The following is a 15,137-nucleotide window of genomic DNA, read 5'->3' as shown; positions in this document are numbered from 1 at the left end:
TCTATCACTATTGAGATCCCTACTCCGCAATAGTTTATAAATCACTGTCCAATGTAGGTAGCCTGGCTTGTGATTAAACTGTGCAAAATGGTTCACCATTATTCATTTCACCCTTATGCAGCTCTTAATCTCCTTTATCCCTACACGCATTTTCCTTTCGGTCTTCCTGTATATAACAGCTTACGTGGACACCCTATTGCTTAGATTACCATCTCGGTGTTACAGGTTGTCAGTGATCGTTGCTGCCATGGAGTTTTCTATCCCAAATCACACTCCGCCATTCTCTCTGTTGGTTCACGATGGTTCACAAGTTTTGAATTTGTGCTCGCAAGCGGGTTTGTGGTTTTTGAAGGAAGGAAATTGAATGGGGACAAGTCAGAAATGTTAGTGGTTGGTCCTCCTTCTGCCACCTCCCAGTGGGCCTCTTCTTTCTGGACTTCCTAACTGGGGCCTCTTCCTGTTCCGTCACCTGTGGTGAAAGATTTGGGTGTGAAGCGTACCCCTTCTCTTTCTATGGAAGCTCACATCAGTGCTGTATTGCAGTCTGGGCACTACCATCTTAAAATCCTGCGGAAAGTACCGCTTTTTATTCCCACAGCGCTTCATGCCCCAACTGTGGCAGCATTGGCGCTAGCGGGATTGACTCATGTAACTCACTTTATCTGGCTCAGCCGCAAGACCTTATGCATTGGCTGCAGCTTTGGCAGAATCTCAGGGTTAGGGTGACCACAGGTGTTCCTTTTGGATCTCGCCGGTGTTGCGAAAGCTGCACCCGGTCGCCGTCGAGAAGCGGTAAGTGTTTAAGTCACTCTGTATTGTGCACCGAAGTTTTTATGGTTAAGGTGCCGAAAACCTGCAGGTTAAGTTCCAGCGGTACATCCTGCGTCGACGTCTTCGCTCTCAAGATAGATGTCTTATACAGACGCCGTGTTATAGACTGTTGAGAATGGGTGGGCGATCTTTCTCGGTGGCTACTGTTAAGTTGTGGAATTCCATGCCCCAATCTCTCAGGGACACAGAGAATCATCTAGCATTTAGACATGCTTTAAAAACCCTTTGTTTTAGTTTACTTTACTGTGCCTGCTGAATATCCAGCGCCTAGATACCTTTGGTGGAAGTGCACTTTGCTAATCAGCTAAAATAGGCTAATCCATTAATGAGTGTGCTGGGGTCCTCCCCGTCAAGACCACTGCTGCACCGTGTAGGCACCCCCGTCATGATCCCAACACAACCTGCAGTGCCCCCCACCAAAATCACTGCACAGTGTTTTATGTTATGGCCAATTTATGAAACTCTTAACTACGCTCACGTGCTACAGTGCTCCCTGCCAAGAGCACTGTCACAGCCTGCAGTGTGCTGTACCAAGTGGGCACTGACAGCCTGTACGGCTTTGTCTTAGAATGCCTGCAGAGTTTGCAGTGCTCCCTTAAAAAACACCACTGGACACTTTGCAGTGGTCCCTCTCGTGAGCACTGCAGAGTCAGCAAGACACTGCAACAACTAATTGCACTGCCACCAACCAAGACCACTGTGTAGTTATGGAGGAAGGATAGCTCAGGGGCAACGCGTTTGTCTTGGAAGCAAGACAATGCAGCGCAACACAGGTTCAAATTTCAATTCCACGCTTAGAAACCCCTCACTGGTATTAGGCGTGTTATAAAAGAACAATTATAATTATTTTGGTATTAGGTGGTGCTGTAAGGTCTACCTATAGGCCCAAACTATTTCACTTGGAAGTGACAAGAGAAAAGAGATAGAATGTGAGGAGGGCGCACGGCATTTGGGTGTTCCGTTTTTTATCCACCCATTGAATGCCGGGCACCATGCTAATTCCTAAGCCTGTTCCTACCCACTACCTGCCACTATCCTCCCAAAACACAGAACCCTGGAATCTCTTTGAGCTCGCTCTGTGCTTTGTGCGCAGTCTTATGAAAGATAATGGCTTAATTGCAGCTATAAACCCGATAAATTCCAGTCACTTTATTTATAAGCAGTATGTGTGTCCTTGCATCTGTTCCTTGCACCAAATTACAGTTAAAAACAAGCGCTGGAAAAGCCAACAGTTGTGGCCCTTGTATAGTCATCAGAAAGACATTTACATGGGACAAGCATAATATGTCCAGGTGCTAACACTATTTGTCAACTGTTGCCATCTTATGGCCAGGTGGCAAGTGCCTGGAAAATTCCTATTTCATGCCTACAAAAAGGCCACAATTGTTGGCTTTGCCATTGCGTGTAACTCTTGGTTGCTACACCTTGGCAGTTAGTCCCACGTGCCATGCAGAACAAAGTCAAAATGCACAATTGCCTAGAGGTGGGTGCCCCGGCCGCCCACGCCCCCTCACCATGCCCCAGCCTGCCCTGGCACTCCCCGCCCTCAGGGCCAGGCTCAGACTGGAAATCACTTTTCACAACACTCCTCTACTGCTTCTAGAGAACTCTCTGTCACCGTTTTAAGAACGCATCCCACGCACGCCTCCTGTGTAATCTCCCCCCATATACAGCCTTTGCCGCACCCCATGCCCTGCTCCCAGCTCTCTTTTCGCCCCTCTTTGGATTTCAAGACATTCCAAAAAAGGAACAGCTGCTGCAGTTCGGCCGCAAACTCAATAAAACCACGTTTTTAGGTAGCGCTTATGATGGACTCTTCCAGCTTCGAAGCGCTGCCATGATAGGTGCCATCATTGCCCAGGTAAACAGCACTACTAAGCGTTTCGAGCGCGGAATGCTGAAGGGCTGTGGCCTGTGTGCTGGACCCAGATTCCCGGGAATGCCCAGAGTCCCAGCTCTGCCAGTGACATTCCGTGTGATCTCTGGCTGGAACCGAGCTCCCATTTCCTGCGCGCCTCCGCAGGCAGCCGGCTACGGATCCAGCGGGCTGCACTGTGGAGGGCGTGTGCTGGTAAATCATTTATCACCCCCCAGGGCCCCTATTTCTGCTCCCGGAAGACAATGGCGACATTGAGAGGAGGTGAGTGGGCGGGGCAGCGCAGCCGAGCACGGGCGCCACTGGAAAGGTGCTTGGCCCATTGTAGGTCGGCTCTGTCCAGGTAAAAAGTCGATCGCAGCAGTGCAGATTATCTATCCATCGATACGGTGAAGATATCAATACTTTCATATCTGAGTATCGAGATATTGGTCCCAATTGATCGTGACTAATCGCATCATGCATTCCGCGTAGCATAGGAAGGGTCCGCGTATCATAGGAAAGTTCCGCGTATCATAGGATGGCAGCCGATTATGAATTCATTGTTGGCCGGCCAATCCACATTATCGATCAGAAACGCCGCAACGATGGATCGGTTCAGTATTCATCTATTGATCTGCCATTTTTTTATTTAGCATTTTTAAAGCGCGTGTACAGGCCGGGGCCATGTGACGGCCCCCGCTGTACCCGGGGGTGTCCCGATTCAAATCTGAAGACGTCCGGATTACAAATTGGTTCTGCCGGGACCCCCACCGCCGACACCCCCCCCCCCCCCATTCCATATCGGGTGTGTTCGGACCCTTCATTGCATCTGTCCGCTGCGCTACCCACATAATGCCCCCCCACACCGCCCCTACCGCCCTTCGCACCCCCCCCCCCAACACATCTGTTGTTAGCAGCGTGAACCTCAACCACCGGGACCTCAACTTGTCTCGAAACTCCGTCTGCCCTTATTCCATGCAGCCGCTGCCCCCTCCCCTGCATGCAGTGGAGAAACTTTGCTGAAAATGTTGGGGGGCACATATGACATCTGAAGAAAAGTTGCCCCAGCCAAAGGAATAGGGACAAAATGGTGTGCCATGAAAGTTGGGTGGGACAAACACCCCTGTCCCCCCTAAAATTACGCCCATGCCTCCATGCCCCCCCCCACCCTTTCCTCGCGGCGACTTCAAATTCCCCGAGAACAACCATTACCACCCCCCCTGCATTGCCAAACTCCAGAGAAGGGCGAATGGAGGCCAGCTTTGCTTTCCAGGCGGTTAAATGGGCACTGCCCCCAGCCGTTTCTCCTTACCAAGCGGGTACACGGGCACTGCTCCCCGTAAGCAGACCTAATCAGACGGCTACCCGGCTACCCCCCCCCCCTCCCGCCCACTATACTGATCAGCAAACTCCAGAGCAGGGCGAATGGAGGCCAGCTTTGCTTTCTAGGCGGTTACATGGGCACTGCCCCCAGCCGTTTCTCCTTACCAAGCGGGTACACGGGCACTGCTCCCCGTAACCAGACCTTATCAGGTGGCTACCCGGTTACTCCCCCTCCCCCACCAACCCACCCCACCTATCACCGAACTACCGAGCAGGGCGAATGGAGGCCGGCTTTCCTTTCCAGGCGGCTAAATGGGCACTGCCCCCCAGCCAGTCCCCCTTACCAAGCGGCTAGGGGAGCACTGCTCCCGTAATCAGACCTTAACCAGACGGCTACACGGCTACTCTCCCCCATCACACCCATCACCAAACTCTAGAGCAGGGAGAATGGCGGCTGGTTTTCCTTTCCAGGCTGGTAAATGGGCACTGGCCCCCCTTCCCAAGCGGCTAGGCGGGCACTGCTCCCCGTAAGCAGCCCTTACCGGGCGAGTATCAGAACTCGGAGCCAGTCCTTACCAGACGGGATTTCAGCGATGCTTCCTCCAGCCTGTCCTTATCACGCTGCACTCCAGGGCGCCGGCACTGCTTCCCCAGCCGCTCCTTACCCGATGGGTATCCTGGCGATGCTTACACACTCCTTACCAGGCGGGTATCCGGGCACTGCTTCCAGTACTAGCCCCCACGCTTCAGTTAGTCCTTCTAGGCGGGCATTTGTATTCTGAGCACATGCTGCACCCCTGCCCGTCCTTACCAGGCGGGTATCCTGGCACTGTCTCCCCAGCCAGTCCGCGGGGTACCCGGGCACCTCCAGTCAGTCCTTCCTAGGCGAGTATCCGGGCACTGCTCCCTTCTAGCAGCTCCGAGGAACTCCCAAACTCTTCTGCCGCCGGCCCCGGTGCCAGGGGGGCGGGGCAGAGGAAGCAGGGGTGGAGCCGGGGCTGGGGTTATAAACACTCATCTGTGCGCCAGGCCCCACTGGACAGCATGGCGGCCAGGGATGCTCCCCGCACACAGGCTGGGGCTCAGTCATATGGCAGATGGCGCTTGCGGAAGGCTGGCAGGGCTTGGGGCAGCGTCAGTCATGTGGTAGGGCTGGGCAAAGTTAGGTGGCGCTTCTGCAAGGGTGGTAGAGGCTGTGGCAGAGTCAGCCATATGGCAGGGCTGGGCACAGTTAGGTGGCGCTTCTGGAAGGGTGGCAGGGCTTGGGGCAGCGTCAGTCATATTGTAGGATGGCGCCTGCGGAAGGCGCAGGGCTTGGGGCAGCGTCAGCCATTTGGCAGGGCTGGGCACAGTTAGGTGGCGCTTCTGGAAGGCTGGCAGTGCTGGGGCAGCGTCGGTCATATGGCAGGGCTGGGCACAGTTAGGTGGCGCTTCTGCAAGGGTGGCAGAGGCTGTGGCAGAGTCAGCCATATGGCAGAGCTGGGCACAGTTGGGTGGCGCTTCTGGAAGGCTGGGACAGCGTCGGTTATATGGCAGGGCTGGGCACAGTTGGGTGGCACTTCTGGAAGGCTGGCAGGGCTGGGGCAGCGTCGGTCATTTGGCAGGGCTGGGCACAGTTGGGTGGCGCTTCTGGAAGGATGGCAGGGTTGGGGCAGCGTCAGTCATATTGTAGGATGGCGCCTACGGAAGGCTGCATGGGTTGGGACAGCGTCAGTCATATGACAGGGATGGGCACAGTTAGGTGGCGCTTCTACAAGGGTGGCAGAGGCTGTGGCAGATTCAGCCATATGGCAGGGTTGGGCACAGTTGGGTGGCGCCTCTGGAAGGCTGGCAGGGCTGGGGCAGCGTCGGTCATATGGCAGGGCTGGGCACAGTTAGGCGGCGCTTCTGGAAGGCTGGCAGAGGATGTGGCAGAGTCAGCCATATGGCAGGGCTGGGCACAGTTAGGTGGCGCTTCTGCAAGTATGGCATGGCTTTGGGCAGCGTCAGTTATATGACAGGGCTGGGCACAGTTAGGTGGAGCTTCTGCAAGGGTGGCAGAGGCTGTGGTAGAGTCAGCCATATGGCAGGGCTGGGCACGGTTGGGTGGCACTTCTGGAAGGCTGGCAGGGCTGGGGCAGCGTCGGTCACATGGCAGGACTGGGCACAGTTGGGTGGCGCTTCTGGAAGGATGGCAGGGTTGGGGCAGCGTCAGTCACATGGCAGGGCTGGGCACAGTTGGGTGGCGCTTCTGGAAGGCTGGCAGGGCTGGGGCAGCGTCGGTCATATGGCAGGGCTGGGCACAGTTAGGTGGCGCTTCTGGAAGGCTGGCAGGGCTGGGGCAGCGTCAGTCATATGGCAGGGCTGGGCACAGTTGGGTGGCGCTTCTGGAAGACTGGCAGGGCTGGTGCAGCGTCGGTCATATGGCAGGGCTGGGCACAGTTAGGGGGCGCTGCTGGAAGGCTGGCAGGGATGGGCACAGTTGGGTGACGCTTCTGGAGGGCTGGCAGAGGCTGTGATAGAGTCAGCCATATTGGGCACAGCTAGGCAGGGGGGCTTCTGGGTGAGTTTTACGTTGGGCTGTTTGAGGTTTACAGCGTACATTTCTTGATATTGAAGTATACAAGTAAATAATCGCGACTTTTCATGTGACAGAGGCAGAAGGACCTCGGTGGGGTGAAATGCCGGTAGGGTGGGGGCACTGGCATCTGTCATGGTGGATACTGTGAAGGTTGCCTGCTTCTGAAAAGCTGGTAGGGTTGGGAAAGAGACATGCCAGTGGAGCTATGGTGCCGGCTTCTGCCTCTGAAAGTTTGATATGTTTGAGGAAGAGGCATGCTAGGGTACAATGCAGGGTGGTGGCACCGACCTGTAGCGGGCCGGTAGTGTAATATCCACACGTGACTTACCCTACCCCAGCGCTACCATAGGCTTGTTTGGCAACACTCTCGCTATTCCCGATTGCAAGTTTGTTCTCCACCTCCACCAGGCTAAAAACGGCCTCTTAGGTAGGAGTGGACGGACTTGAGGGGGGCTTCGTGTAGGAATGGGTAGAGCCTAAGGGAGCACCCCAGGTAGGAGTGGGGAGAGCTAAGGAGAGCCAAACGAGGGGAGTCTTAGGTAGGAGTGGGGAGAGTCGGGGCGAGCCTAAGAGTGGCCTCTCAGGTAGGGGTGGGGAGAGTCGGGAGAGCCTAAGAGTGGCCTCTCAGGTAGGAGTGGGGAGAGCTTTAGAGTGGCCTCTCGGGTGGGAGTGGGGAGAGTCGGGGAGAGCCTTAGAGTGGCCTCTCAGGTAGGAGTGAGGAGAGTCGGGGAGGGCCTAAAAGTGGCCTCTCAGGTAGGGGTGGGGAGAGTCGGGGAGAGCCTAAAGGTGGCCTCTCAGGTAGGAGTGGGGAGAGCTTTAGAGTGGCCTCTCAGGTAGGAGTGGGGAGAGTCGGGGAGAGCCTTAGAGTGGCCTCTCAGGTCGAAGTGGGGAGAGTCGGGGAGAGCCTAAGAGTGGCCTCTCAGGTAGGGGTGGGGAGAGTCGGGGAGAGCCAAAAATGGCCTCTCGGGTAGGAGTGGGGAGAGCCGAAGAGTGACCTCTCAGGTAGGGGTGGGGAGAATCGGGGAGAGCCTAAGAGTGGCCTCTCAGGTAGGAGTGGGAAGAGTGTTATAGTGGCCTCTCAGGTAGGAGTGGGGAGAGTCGGGGAGAGGCTAAGAGTGGCCTCTCAGGTAGGAATGGGGAGAATCGGGTAGAGCCTAAGAGTGGCCTCTCAGGTAGGAGTTGGAAGAGTGTTAGAGTGGGATCTCAGGTAGGAGTGGGGAGAGTCGAGGAGAGCCTAAGAGTGGCCTCTCAGGTAGGAATGGGGAGAATCGGGGAGAGCCTAAGAGTGGCCTCTCAGGTAGGAGTGGGAGAGCCTAAGAGTGGCCTCTCAGGTAGGAGTGGGAAGAGTGTTAGAGTGGGCTCTCAGGTAGGAGTGGGGAGAGTCGGGGAGAGCCTAAGAGTGGCCTCTCAGGTAGGAATGGGGAGAATCGGGGAGAGGCTAAGAGTGTCCTCTCAGGTAGGAGTGGGGGGAGTCGGGGAGAGCCTAAAAGGGGCCTCTAAGGTAGGAGTGGGGAGAATCAGGGAAAGCCTACGAGCGGCCTCTCAGGTAGGAGTGGGGAGAGCCTAAGAGTGGCCTCTCAGGTAGGAGTGGGAAGAGTGTTCGAGTGGCCTCTCAGGTAGGAGTGGGGAGAGTCGGGGAGAGCCTAAGAGTGGCCTCTCAGGTAGGAATGGGGAGAATCGGGTAGAGCCTAAGAGTGGCCTCTCAGGTAGGAGTGGGGAGAATCGGGGAGAGCCTACGAGCGGCCTCTCAGGTAGGAGTGGGGAGAGACTTAGAGTGGCCTCTCAGGTAGGAATGGGTAGAGCCTTAGAGTTGCCTCTCAGGTAGGAGTGGGGAGAGTCGGGGAGCGCCTAAGAGTGGCCTCTCAGGTACGAATGGGGAGAATCGGGGAGAGCCTAAGAGTGGCCTCTCAGGTAGGGGTGGGGAGAATCGGGGAGAGCCTAAGAGTGGCCTCTCAGGTAGGAGTGGGAGAGCCTAAGAGTGGCCTCTCAGGTAGGAGTGGGAAGAGTGTTAGAGTGGCCTCTCAGGGAGGAGTGGGGAGAGTCAGGGAGAGCCTAAGAGTGGCCTCTTAGGTAGGAATGGGGAGAATCGGGTAGAGCCTAAGAGTGGCCTCTCAGGTAGGAGTGGGGAGAATCGGGAAGAGACTAAGAGTGGCCTCTCAGGTAGGAGTGGGAGAGCCTAAGAGTGGCCTCTCAGGTAGGAGTGGGAAGAGTGTTAGAGTGGGCTCTCAGGTAGGAGTGGGGAGAGTCGGGGAGAGCCTAAGAGTGGCCTCTCAGGTAGGAGTGGGGAGAATCAGGGAAAGCCTACGAGCGGCCTCTCAGGTAGGAGTGGGGAGAGCCTAAGAGTGGCCTCTCAGGTAGGAGTGGGAAGAGTGTTCGAGTGGCCTCTCAGGTAGGAGTGGGGAGAGTCGGGGAGAGCCTAAGAGTGGCCTCTCAGGTAGGAATGGGGAGAATCGGGTAGAGCCTAAGAGTGGCCTCTCAGGTAGGAGTGGGGAGAATCGGGGAGAGCCTAGGAGCGGCCTCTCAGGTTGGAGTGGGGAGAGACTTAGAGTGGCCTCTCAGATAGGAGTGGGGAGAATCGGGGAGAGCCTACGAGCGGCCTCTCAGGTAGGAGTGGGGAGAGACTTAGAGTGGCCTCTCAGGTAGGAGTGGGAAGAGCCTTAGAGTTGCCTCTCAGGTAGGAGTGGGGAGATTCTAGGAGAAAAGTAGCCCGCAGTCACACATTACAAATCATTACTTGAGTACTACCCAAGGGGATGTTGGTTGGAAAACGTGTTGCAAATAATGCATTTGAAAGTATCTTTGCTTAGTAACATTGGTTTAAAAGCTATCCAGCCAAAATATCTGAAACAAAACAGAGTGGTACATTTCAAAGTGGACTAAAACGCTGAAAAACCCAGCGACCATTAATTAAATAAATAAAGGGTAGTAGAGTAAAGGGGTTAAAATGGGCCAGGATGGAGTTGGGGTGGCATTTTAAGCGTTAAAATACAGGGGGTTTGGTGGAGAAACCCAAATCATAAAAGAAACGAAATCAGTGTTTTTCGGTATTTGATCCATGATGAAATTTACCACTCTGTAATTGTAAGATCACAAATAACCGTTTACAACTAGTGCCGTAACTTATGAAAATGGGCAACTCTGGGGGGGAAAAAGTGTCTCGTTCCGGGCAAATACAAAAATCACGGCCTGGCACTTTGGCATGATTCTATTGCCCACTAGGCCAATCCGAGCCGGGACCTGGTAGGTAGGAATGGGATTCAAAAAGGGGGTCTCACCCTGGAGGGAAGAGCCGAGGAGGGGGTGCTAATGAGTAGGGAGAGCCGAAGAGCGCTTCTCATGTAGGAGTGGGGAGATCCTAGGTGCAGCCTCTCAGGTAGGAGTGGGGCGAGCCGAGGAGGGGCTCTCAGGAAGAGTGGGGAGAGCCGAGGAGAGGTTTATTAGGTAAGTGTGGGAGAGCCAAGGATGGGCCTCTGGGGGGACCGTAAAGAGGGGGGGGTCTAATGAAGAGGTGGGGGACACCTTAAAGAGGAGGAAGCATTAATGAAGCAACTCCATCCTTCCAACTGACCCAGGTGCCAGGGTTCCAGTTCCAGAAGCTCCATGGCATGCGACCAAGAAGACACACAAAGGTAAACATCAATTTACACAGAAGGATAAATACAGAATAACAAAGTAGACCCCAAACCATAACACCCCTCCCCCGTTACACAGCCCCCCCCACCCACCATCACGTACACACGTAATCTTGGAAGATGCTGACCCTTGGAGAGCGCCTGCTATCAACATAGTTCTTCCTGACAGGCTCCATCCCAGCACCAGTATCTTCTCTTCTTTGCGGTATTCCTTCTCCAACTTCCTGTTTACTTTCCGCCACTTCACCTCAACACACTCCTGCACTTTCACTTTGCTCCCCAAGTGGCACAACGCCACTCCAGCACCAACATATGACTTTTGCTCCTCACCGTGCCATCTGCCACCTTGACGTATCCTACGCCCACACCCCGGCAGGTGCCAAATATCCTGGCAGTCCGTATCCTACAAACAGAGGGTTTCTCTCCTTGACCACATCCCCAACCAACACCAGTACTTCCTCATCCTGTGCTTGCCCCTCACAGCTTCTGGTGCTGTCTGTCTTTTTATTAACCTGCTCAACCACGTCTTTCATAGCAACAGAGACCTGGGCACCTCTACCCAAACTCAAGGGGGACAACTTGGAGTGGCCCTTGCGTGAGCAACAAAAGGGTGGTCCCGTGTGTATCATTTCAGGTTGATTTTTGAATTTATTCAAAAAACAAAAAAATGGTTATATGATTAAATCATCCAATTCATCCTATTCATGGTACATGGTACACGTGTGTAATGTATGTATCAAGTCAATACACCACAGTTTGAAAAAAAGGGAGTTTTTTTTACATTTATTAGCAAGTCAAACAATACAATAAAATTAGTGTGTAGACATTTCCAGGTGAACAAAATGAAAAGACAATTTAGACGAATTATAATATAAAAATATATGTTATGTTATCTACACTTATAGAGCGCACGGTTGCCCAAGGGCATCATGGCGCTAAAGAGGAAGACTGCTCAGGTAGGGAAGGAAACCATGAGGTAGAGAGCTAGACGAGAACGGTCTTGAAAACAAGGCTGATTGTTGTCAGCAATCTACTACGGAGGAGCAGCAACAGAGAAATGAATGACAAAAGAAAACTCCACCATGACATTTACAGTAAGAAATGAATTAAGAACTCAAACACATGAATATCGATTTATAGAATTCTTTCAACACAAATTAACATTCAAGCGCCGAAGCAGAAACCAGCTTGCTAACTAGCCCTGGCTAACACGAATATGGGAATACAAATTCACATCCATTTTCACCAGTGGCCAAAAGGCGACCACATTTTGGTTATGTAGGGCGTGGTGCCTAAAGGCTAGGAAGTAGAGTACAATGAAAGCATCCTCAACTGGCGGCTAAATGCCAGAAAGAGGCTGATAAATGAGAGCAAAATGAATGAAGTACACCAACCGCTGTTGCCAAAACGTGGACCAATAGTTTATCGTTAGCGTGACGCGCCAACCGCTGTTATAGTGAGAAAGGAATAGTATACCAAGTAGTACACAAGCGTGAGCGGCACAACTGGCGTTTCGGTGGAGAATGGAACAGGCAACCACCTTCATCAGGAGGAACGGTCTCTGTTCAGCCCCTACTAATGAACTGGCGGACTATGTGAGCTTGGTCCTTCACTGAATTGGACGACCAGCAAGGTTGGGATAGGTGTGCCCAAGGTGCGCTGTTGATTGGTAAATCCACATGTGGGACAGATAGAGAGTAAACCTCAATGGCACCCGCTGACGTTTTAAACTGGTGCAGACAATTCTGTGGTGCACTATATTGCACCTTTTGTAAGCGTGTGTCGGGTCGCGCGGATGTACATAACTTGTTTAAGAAATGTCACCGAAGCGCACCAGTGCGCCTGATTCCTTTGGAAAAAGCTGTGTGAACCTGATCACACGAGCAATAGATATGGTCTGGACCAGCGTCTGTGATTTAGAATGAACGTCGTGCGGAAAGTAGTTCTAGTTCCTGCAGTTTGTGGAGCTCCCCTTAGTTTTCCTTACGCCCTTATGGCCACATCAATTCAAAACGGGTGCACCCCATCAAGATAGATGGGGTATGCCTAAGCGCCGAAATTGCTTCAGTTAGTACCATGTGCCAATTGAGCCTACTTGCCAGAGCCAACTGAATGGTATATTTGACAAACTCATTCGCCCACTCTACTAACCCATTACACCAAGGGTTATGCAGCGCTGTCCTGTGGTGTCTTATGCCCCATTTCTCTAAAAAATCCTTCATCTGTTGTGACACACATTGCACGCCATTGTCTGTCACCAGCCCTTCTGGTATCCCTTCCTTCTCAAGCTCCATCTGTAAAAAACGGATGACACTGGTGGTCGTCACAGACCGCACCGAAGACACCTCTGTCCACATTGAAGTATAATTAGTCAATACCAAGACAAATCTAGCACCTTCACCAAACATATCAATGGGGCCCATTATGTCTAGTGCAACTTTGCAAATTGACAAGGGGGGTCCTGGGAGTCTCTCTGCCAGACATTAGTCCTGGTTACGAGAGACTTACCCAGAGTCTTTAGCTCACTATCTTTCACAGAGAAGAAATATCCCAAACATATCAGTCTTTGTCCTGCCCTGGGGTAGTCCAGCACCGAAATGCTTGCCTAGCATTTCAGTGCTGGACTGCCCCAGGGCAGGACAAAGGCTGATATGTTTGGGATATTTCTTCTCTGTGAAAGATAGTGAGCTAAAGACTCTGGGTAAGTCTCTCGTAACCAGGACTAATGTCTGGCAGAAGGACTCCCAGGACCCCCTTGTTAATTTGCGTAGTGCAACTTTGCTCCACACTTTATCAGGAATCTCTATCGATATACTCGGTTGTGCTCTTGTAATTTGACTAATCACTTATTGAGCATGGCACGCAATCCCTCACAACCTGGTCAACCTCGGTATCCATCCTTCGCCACCAATATGCTTCAAGCGACCGTCTCTTGGTACGTGTTCTTGCCATGTGCCCCCCGTGTGCCAATGTTATTAGTTGACTCCTCAATGTCAGTGGTGGAATTATTCTACTTTTCCTGATCACACCCCACAGGCTTTCTGCCAACTGCTCTGGAACTCCATTATATTTCTCACTTTCAGCGCTTCGCTGCACCTGTCCACATTCTTATCACAACCCTACGCGGATCCGCCACAGTTCACAATCCCACTCTGACTGCTTTTCTCATGTCCATTTGTCTATGGCAGGTACAATACATGCTACTTGCGTGTTATCTTACTCTGCCACACCTTCCAAACTAGGTTTAGACAACCTCGACAGACAATCCACCACAGCATTATGTTGGCCTGCACATATTCGACCACAAAGTTATATTCCTGCAGGTCAACCATCCACCTCACAATTCAAGGAGATACAGAGGCTAAACCCTTGGTAGTCATTAGATACACCAAGGGTTGGTGATCAGTCCGCACTACATATCAAATCCCCCACAAGAGCATGCAGAAATGTTTTGAGGCCAATTATCCAGCCAACCCTTCCCTTGCAATGACTGCATACCTCCTATGGTGTTCCCTCAGCATCTTGGAGGCAAACGCAATGGTCCTGCACTCTCCGACCTGCCATTGTGCCAAAACCGCCCCTACCCCCCACATCACTGGTATCGACTGTTAACACTGTTTTGCTCTTGAGATCAAAAGTGGCTAGCGAGGGTGCCTCATCCTCATTTAGCTTGATATAATTAAACACTCCCCGATGGTGGTCCGACCAATCAAATGTTTGCTTTTTTCAATAACTCCCTCATATGGGCTGTCCTTTCATAGTACAATGGAATGAACCTAATGTAATTTTCGGATGTGCCTGAGATTGATCTCAGATGCTATTTGCCGGTGAGAGCATTTGCAACATGACCTTGACCAGGCCCTCCCTTGCTATACCCTTTGCATCAATGGTGCAACCTAAATAAATGACACAATGCACTTTAATATGACATTTGGTTAGCTTAACTGTCAACCCACTTTCTTGCAATATTTTTAGAACCCCAAGCACTATGACATCATGTTCCTCTTTTGTTCTCCCCACACCAATATGCCACCCCGAAAATAAATAATGCCCTCTATATCACCAAATAGTTTCTGCATCAATCATTGGAACACAGATGATCGGGACAGAAGGCAAAAAGGCATTCTGCAAAATCTAAATGTCCCAAAAGGTGTGACAAGAGACGTTAGAAGGCGTGATGACATATGCAAATCTATTTGGTGAAATACGGGTGCTAGATTAAGGGTTATAAACCAAGAAGCTCGCCCCATAGTGGCTGATAGCTCATTGATGTTGGGCAGCGGATGCCTTTCAACCCATATGTTGTTATTCAATTCCCACAGGATGACACACATGCGCATCCCTCCATCCTGCTTACAGGGAACAACCACCAGGGACAACCATTCCGAAGATTCTATACCCATGATTACTTCTACTTCCTGCAGTTGTTCTTGTTCTTCCTTAAAAGCTTCTCTCGCCAAAACCTATACCCCCTGAACTTGTCTGCTCTGGACACTGCCCCTTTATTCAAAACCATCCGTTGGGTGAACCCCTTGAGGTGGCTGTTGTGGTTGGTAGAACGTGGAATGTAGCTGGGGTAGAACTTGAAGGTGGAATGGAATGGGAGGAAGGAAAGGAAAGTTCAGTTGATATGTATGAATAAAGAGGAATAGACTTGCAGACCGTCTCATGTTGTTATTTAAGGATGGCTTTATAATTATAGTTGTGTAAGAGAAGTACAGAACATTTGGTGACGAGGAGAAAAGTGACCCACGAGGTTGAAGAGAGAGGTCCAGTAAGACTGACAGCCCGAGGAACTGGCTGACAAAGAAAAAGGAAAATTAAGGATGGACAGATAGCCCGATAAAATAAAAGAAAGAAAACTGAAAGCTTCGTCTCAAAGGATAACCTGTGAAAGCCTGCTAGCAAGAAGGAAATAGGAAATAAAAGATGG

The 15,137-nt window shown here is 52.0% G+C and overlaps 1 protein-coding gene across 2 annotated transcripts in view; it reads right to left on the bottom strand.

Annotated features, from left to right (window-relative positions):
- The window catches only part of EVA1B (eva-1 homolog B), a 161,106-nt gene that overhangs the window by 22,512 nt on the left and 123,457 nt on the right, over nucleotides 1-15,137 (bottom strand). Inside the window, exon 1 of one of the 2 annotated variants that reach the window (XM_069622630.1) lies at nucleotides 4,589-4,920. The exons of the other annotated variant lie outside the window; for it this stretch is intronic. The gene's annotated coding sequence lies outside the window, so the exon portion shown is untranslated. Of the gene's footprint in view, nucleotides 1-4,588; nucleotides 4,921-15,137 lie in introns of those variants that run through there. 2 annotated transcript variants of the gene reach the window in all.

The sequence above is a fragment of the Ambystoma mexicanum genome, chromosome 11, assembly GCF_040938575.1.
Source record: "Ambystoma mexicanum isolate Mex_15411 chromosome 11, UKY_AmexF1_1, whole genome shotgun sequence".
Taxonomy (NCBI): Eukaryota; Metazoa; Chordata; class Amphibia; order Caudata; family Ambystomatidae; genus Ambystoma; species Ambystoma mexicanum.
Note: the sequence above shows the minus strand (reverse complement) of the source record. Positions and strands in the feature narration are given on the sequence as shown.